Source organism: Lepidothrix coronata, unplaced genomic scaffold (assembly GCF_001604755.1).
Source record: "Lepidothrix coronata isolate B3197 unplaced genomic scaffold, Lepidothrix_coronata-1.0 Scaffold143, whole genome shotgun sequence".
Lineage (NCBI taxonomy): Eukaryota > Metazoa > Chordata > Aves > Passeriformes > Pipridae > Lepidothrix > Lepidothrix coronata.
Genome location: NW_016690323.1, coordinates 1,041,942 through 1,048,337, shown reverse-complemented (window position 1 = coordinate 1,048,337; position 6,396 = coordinate 1,041,942).

The following is a 6,396-nucleotide window of genomic DNA, read 5'->3' as shown; positions in this document are numbered from 1 at the left end:
CCCCGGGGGCTGGGAATCGAACCCGGGTCGCAGCGGTGAGAGTCCTGCACCCTAACCACTAGACCACCAGGGGCCCCTCAATGCTCAAAGATAGAATAAGGAGTAATGGACATAAACTAAAGTTCAAGAAGTTTCACCTCAACATGAGGAAAAGTTAGTGGCAGAGCACTGGAACAGGCTTCCCAGGGAGGCCATGGAGTCTCTGTCTGGGAACATTCAAAACCCACCTGGATGCATTCCATTTTAACCTGTTGTTGGTGACCCTGCCTTGGCAGGGGAGTTGGACTAGATGATCTCCAGAGGCCCCTTTTAACCCTAACAATTCTGTGATTCTGTAAATCCCAAGATATTTTGAAGATAGAAACTATACTGTAGAGATTCCTCTTGGAATGGATACCTACACCTGAGCATTGAACATGTCTATACACAGAATCACAGAATCAATTAGCTTGGAAAAGGCCTCTGAAATCATTGAGTCCAATGATGTACCATGTCAACTAGACTATGGCACTAAGTGCCACATCCACTCTTTCCTTAAACACCTCCAGGGATGGTGACTCCACCACCTCCCTGGGCAGTCCATTCCAATGCCCAATCACTCTTCCTGTGAAGAACTTCTTCCTAATGTCTAACCTAAACCTCCCCTGGTGCAGCTTAAAGCAGTGTCTTCTTGTCCTGTTGCTATTTGCCTGGGAGAAGAGACCGACTCCCACCTGGGTACAAGCTTACAACCTCCTTTCAGGTAGTTGTAGAGTCTCCCCTGAGACTCCTCCAGCCTCTCCTCACAGGACTTGTGCTCTGGGACCCTTCCCTAGCCTCATTGCCCTTCTTTGGACATGCTCCGGCACCTCAATGTCCTTCCTATATTGAGGGGCCCAGAACTGGACACAGTACTCAAGGTGTGGCCTCACCAGTGCCAAATAAAGGGGAAGAATCACTTCCCTGGTCCTGTTGGACACACTATTCCTGATAGAGGCCAAGATGCCATTGGCCTTCTAGGCTACCTGGGCACACTGCTGGCTCATATTCAGCTTCCTGTTAATCGGAACTCCCCGGTCCCTTTCTGCCTGGCCACTGTCCAGCAGTCTGTAGCACTGCATGGCGTTGTTGTGGCCAAAGTGCAGGACCCAGCACTTTGTCTTGTTGAACCTCATCCTGTTGGATTCAGCCCATCTATCCAGCCTGTCCAGGTCTCTCTGCAGAGCCCTCCCGCTTTCCAGCAGATCAACACTCCCCCACAACTTGGTGTCATCTGGAAATTTGATAATAGTGGACTTGATCCCCTCATCCAAATCATCAATAATGATATTAACAGGACTGGGCCCAACACTCATCCCTGGGGGACACAGCTAGTGACTGGCTGCCAACATTTAAGTAGCTAAAACAGAGCTTGGTTTTAAGAAATTAAATAAGACTTTGCTTCAGCACGCATTTGTCCCATTAACTTTTGTGGAACTTCAGCACAAGCTTTAAAGCTCAACAAGAATTTTAGAGCTATTTTGAATACAGAACCTTAAACCGATGGTTTAAAACTTGGAAGAGGAAGTATGTTTATATTTTGCTTGAGCCAATCAGTACTTAATGAATGTCAGTTTGCTGACAACACCCAGATACCTAACTTCATGCGGCAATTCGCATTTGTCAGTTTGTTACATGTGTTCTGGGGGGAAAATACAGAGCAAAAGAAAACTGAAAGAACTAAATAGAGAAATTGCCCACTTGAGCATTTCAATTTTGCTGATAAGACTTTGAAACTCACAACTTATTTAGTTGAATGCTGTTTTGGGGGACTATCAGAGACACATGATGAGATGAATGAGATGGGGACGTACGGGTTTACACATTTGTTGATTCTTCTTGGTTGGTGACATTTGTTCTCCGAACCTGGATTTGATAGCACAAAAATGTCTTTGAGGAAAAAACATGAAATAAGACCCTGTTCTCAGGCCTTCTTCTTTCACACCTCTTTGACAGTGTGAAGAGGCATGAGAGTCAGTGAAAATAACAGAGAAAATTCGTGCTTGTTAATTACTACTGAGCATATTACTTACTCTCATGAGTAAATCCACTGGAATTGGGGTATAAATCACTGTGCTTGGTTGTAAATGTTTTCAAGACTGAGAACTCTTCTGAGTCTTCAGGGATATTTTGCTGTGTGTGTGTGCCAATTACACTTTTACAACTCATCTCTCTTGTGCGCATTTTCCCAGCAGCATCTCCCTTTCCTATTAAGTTATGATGGCCCAGTGGGCCACAGGATGTGCCTATTAAACAAGATGCCAATGGGTTATGCTCAGAATAGTATTTTTTTTAATTAATTTAATTTTAAATTATAACCATTTTGGAGGCAGTAAGGGGTTGTGCAACAATACATCCATTCTGCAACTCCTTCATAAGAAGTTTATTGGCTCACCTTGCTACTTTAGTAGAAACATCTCTGAACAAATACGTGTCAGTGCAATGCCAGTTCATTCAGTTTTATGCAAAAGCAAAGCTACAGGATTCGGAGAAAGTTGCTAGGAATACCTGACACTGTGTCATTAGTTTTTGCTTGCATGGAATGGTAAAAGGTTTTCCATTTGCTCACATTATTTAAAAAGGAAGAAAGAAATAAGGCAGTCTCTTCTTTGGAGAAGTGAGAGCTCTAAAACCCACAGTGGGTCTGAGGTCATAAATTAAAGGTTACATTTTGAGAAAAAAATATTGCATAATTTAGGAAAAGTATGTCTGGGTTTTATAAACATTTTTTCCCCTTTAAGTAGGTATTTTTTAGTATAAAAGAGAAAAAACACATGTGAGTATACAAATATTTTGCCATCACTGTGCCTCATCAATGGTATCTTCTACCTGAACTTGACCCAAGGGACTTTCCACTGAATTAATGTATGCTTGTATGATGCTGATTTTTTTTTTCTTTTATCACTTATCACTTGTTTAGCCTATATCCAGGATATATGCATTTTCCTGTTAGAGAGGGCTATAATATCACCTATGGGCATATGCTGTTTCTGTTTCAGCTGCATTCAAAACAAGCTCTTCAGCCCAAAATTAAACCCTTGCTTCCTTTCTAGAGAGAGAAAAAAAAAAAAAAAAGAAAATTCTCACAGCTACATCTGGCACTCAAAAATCTCATCAGAGGACTGGAAAAAAATCTATTCATTATTAGCAAAAATTGTCCACTGTTAATAGAGTAAGCAATGGGTTCCTGTTCTCATCTCAACTGGGAATGAAGCTGGCTTGTCTGTTTGAACTGAGGTGACGAAAACCATTTCTTGATTGAATTCACGTAACATCTGGTTACACAATCAATTCAGAATATCCTTATGCATAATACTAACTTGCTCTGGATTATATTATTTTTCTGCATCCAGTGCCAGCAGAAGTTATCATCTGTACACTGACAGCCTATCACTGCATATAATGTGAACTTAGGGCACATCTTTATCTCCCTGAGTATCTTTATAGAGGACAGACATCTTTTTACTTGTTTTTAACCATATTTCTCTGTGTTTTTCAGATGAAAAAAGATTATATGTGGAGCCAGACATCTCAGGATTTTGCAATTTCTGCCAAGGAAACAGAGACCATAGAGTCATAGAATATGCTGCACTGGAAGGACCCCTTAAGGATGATTGAGTCCAACACTTAGCCCTGCACAGGACCATACCCAAGAGTCACAGCATGTGCCTGGGAGTATTGTCCAAACACTTCTTGAACTCTGTCAGGCTTAGTGCTGTTGAGACTTTCCTGGGGAGCCTGTTCCAGTGCTCAACCACCCTCTGCTTGAAGAACCTTTTTCTAGTATCCAACCTAAAGCTCCCCCGACACAACTTCAGGCCATTCCCTTGGGTTCTGTCGCTGGTCACCACAGAGAAGAGATCAGTGCCTGTCCCTCCTCTTCCCCTCACAAGAAAGTTGTAGACTGCAATGAGGTCTCCCCTCATTCTCCTCTTCTCCAGGCTGAGCAGACCAAGTGACCTCAGCAGTTCCTCACACAGCTTCCCCTCAAGGCCCTTCATCATCTTTGTTGTTCTCCTTTGGATACTTTCTAACAGCTTAATATCTTTCTTATATTGTGGTGCCCACACTGCACACAATATTCAAGGTGAGGCCACACCAGTGCAGAGCAGAGCAGAACAATCTCCTCCCTCGATTGGCTGGTGATGCTTTGCCTGATGCCCCTCAGGACACAGTTGGCCCTCCTGGCTGCCAGGACACTGCTGACTCACATTCAACTTGCCATCAACCAGGACCCCCAGGTTCCTGTCCGCAGCACTGCTTCCCAGCATCCCATTCCCCAGTCTGTACATACATCCCGGGTTGCCCCATCTCAAATGCAGAATCTGGCACTTTTCCTTGTTGAACTTCATATGGTTGGTGATTGCCCAGTCCCCTAATTTGTCAAGGTCTCTCTGCAGGTCATTTGTCTTCCCAAGTCACCATTATGCATGATGGAGCCCTGGGGATGGCTGAACACCTCCATGTCCATGGGAAGTGGTGAATGAATTTCTTGTTTTACTGTGCTTGCGTGTGTGCCTTTTGCTTTACCTATTAAACTATATCTCAACCCATGAGTTTTCTCACTTTTATTCTTCCGATTCTCTCCCCCATCCCACTGGTGGGCAATGAGTAAGCAGCTATGTTGCACTTAGTTGCCAGCTGGGTTCAAACCATAACAACTTTATTAGAAAACATACAAGTGATTTAAAGATTTACAATCAGAACAAATAAGAATTCAAAAGGTTCCTTGACCAGTTCAGCACTTTGTTGCCACAGTGTGTGATCTCCTATGTCCTGTTTATTATATGAAAGCCTTAGTTAATTTCAGAGTAAAATTTAACAAGTAATTAGTATTATTTGTAGATAAAAAGTTAGATGCTTTAAAGAACCCTAAGGTATTGAACCAAACCTTCATGTGTATCAGCTAGCAGTGGTCCACTGACATTTGAAAGATAGAGATTAAATTGGGGAAGGCATTACTGAATAATCTTAACTTTAATATAAAAATAGATGGTGACTGTAAGAGACAGAAACTCCTCTGCACTACCTATAATACAAATAGATGGTATTTCAAATTTTTACCTTTTAATTAAAGGAAAGACCCAGTAGAAGGGGAGAAGTCACTGACCGGTAAAAGTTTGTGTCTAAAGTAATAGAGAAGATCAAGGCCTGAACTGTGAATAAAACCCGTGTTTTCTGAGTTTCTGCCTAATGCTGTCTCCACTCTCTGATGCTGCCTGTAAGGCAATGAAACGTGTGTAGACATGTAACCCCATCTTTTCTTTCATATACTGTGTGACATGAAGGTTGGAACATTGTCAGTCGGGTTCTCTGTTGTGCGTGGTCTAATATCTACCAATGCCTGTACATTTGTGCAGACAGCTGAGTGCTTGATTTGCAAAGGAATAGCAGAACACGCAAATAGCTAGTGAGACACAAGGCGCTGTCAGTGCCTGTAATACAGGGAAGCATACAGTCAAGGTGACTACACGAATGACATAGATGAACTGTTTTGCAGGTGCACTTTTGCAAAGCCAGGTGAGGGAAAAGTCACAATGCATGAATAATTTTAGCTCATGACTATAACTCTCTGTTGTCAATTCCAGTTCTGTTTGTCATCAGACAAAGGCACTCAAGACAGTAAACCATTACGGCTCTGCATTCATCTATACCCAAGGGGGCCTTTTTAAAGAGACAAATTGATTTTTGCCACCAGACAATGATTCATGCATACAAAATAGGGGAGTACTTATGAATCCCTATATTCATTTCCCCAGGGCGCTTGGTAAGGTGTGTTGTTTTCCTGATTTGTTTAAGAATAGATTTTGAGAAAGAAACAAAACAAAGCAAAACACAACCCCCTAATGTTTTTAACCCCTGCCTCAATAATACAATTTATCTATCAGCGTTCAGATAAATATTTTCACTCCCTATAGAGGGCTTAAATTTTTGGTTTACACTGTATTGATATGGTCAAATTGTTTGCCAAGTGCTGTGTATAGAACTTTTAAAACAAATCTTTGCTTGGCTATTTTCAGGAAGAAAAGAAGAAAATCCAAGTAAAAGGGATTGATTCTGTTTTCTTTACAGGGGCCTTTTGAGATGCCTTAAAGTCCAAGGTGTTCACTGGAGATGTGTAAAACCTGCATCCTTTTAGAGGAGCAATTGGAACCCAGGTGGGACACTAATTTCTATATAACCATGCAGAGGAGGAAAGATTTGGACAAAGTAATAGAAATTGAAGGCAGACTTGTTAAACTAAGTGTATCTCTACTCGAAGACCAAAACTGCAATTGTCCTACTTTTCAAATTAAGGAATATTGGATTTTAATAATTTTAACTTTCTCAAAAAATGGTTTTCTTTCTGCAAGAGGCTTTGGTTTTGTTTCTTTTATT